Here is a 1,143-nt window from a genome sequence, read left to right as displayed (position 1 = left end):
ACACACACACACACACACACACACACACACACACACATACAAATAAGGAAAATCTTTTCAATACAGAGGGAAAAAACATTTTTAGATTTAAACACGTTCCGCTTTAGGCGGCAACAAGTTTTCTTCGCTGAGCTTGGGAGATGCTTTGTATTAATCACAAAAAAATAAAAATAAAATAAAATAAAAGGGAAAAACCAAGAAAAAAAAAAAACAGACTTACACAAGGTCAGCGACGGGAATTACCGGCCTGGAAGCTCCGTCAGGTGAACAAGCCTTGTGCATGTCCAGGTATAAAAGCAGGACGGCGCCTCGCAGCTCACCAAACACACCTGCTCCACCACAGCTCAGCCTTGCCTCATTCCCTCACTGGACGCCATGCGAGCAGTAAGTTGTCTTCTGTCCAGCACCCAACCTGCGCCATCATCTGTCATGTACTCTCTCTTGCAGACAAGTGCTACCCACAGTACTCATAACGCCTCTCCCGCAGCTGACCCTCTTGTTGATGGTGGCCGTGGCTCTGACGGCGCTGGTGGTAGTACAGGCCATGCCAGAACCCCTCCCTGATCCAGACCCTGAGGCCCTCCCAAACCCAGAGGCGTTCCCTGACCCAGAGGCCTTCCCTAATCACGGCAGGCGATATGGCGGCCGATACGGTAGCCATGGACATCGATACGGCAGCCGTTACCACTAGCCCCCTTACCGCCGCCCACACAGCCACGTCCACTACACTACCTACCACTGAAGACCACACGAGACAGACCAGGACACCGGAATAAGCAAGCATTGAATTATTAAGGACTCTCCTACACCACAAAACTTCAGGCATCTTCACCGCCTCCACCATTCCTCTTAAATATGATTCTATGAACCACAAAAAAAAATAATAAATAAATAAATAAATAAATAAATAAATAAATAAACTAAATCATTTTTGTGCTTCAGTATACTCTCCATCCAAGCTTCCCTAACAGTAAATCATGAAACCTACGCACTTGTATCTGAATTTATCACAACACCACAGCAGTCTGAAGGGAACGAAAGTCACAGTTTTGGCTGGAAACACAGACTCCTACTTCAGAGATGCAAGGATACAAGGTCGAAAGCAACGCCTAAGAAAATTATAATGACTAATAAAAGGTATAA

General features: G+C 45.8%; 1 long non-coding RNA gene across 1 annotated transcript; it reads left to right on the top strand.

Moving 5' to 3' along the window:
- Positions 1-249: 249 nt before the first annotated feature.
- LOC135105430 (uncharacterized) lies at positions 250-928 on the top strand. The gene is made up of 2 exons (XR_010270835.1): positions 250-384; positions 488-928. It is a non-coding gene; the product is annotated as an uncharacterized LOC135105430 (long non-coding RNA).
- The last annotated feature ends 215 nt before the right edge of the window (positions 929-1,143 follow it).

This window comes from Scylla paramamosain, chromosome 12 (assembly GCF_035594125.1).
Source record: "Scylla paramamosain isolate STU-SP2022 chromosome 12, ASM3559412v1, whole genome shotgun sequence".
Classification (NCBI taxonomy): Eukaryota; Metazoa; Arthropoda; class Malacostraca; order Decapoda; family Portunidae; genus Scylla; species Scylla paramamosain.
The sequence above is the reverse complement of the archived record's forward strand: the minus strand, read 5'-3'. Positions and strand labels throughout refer to the sequence as shown.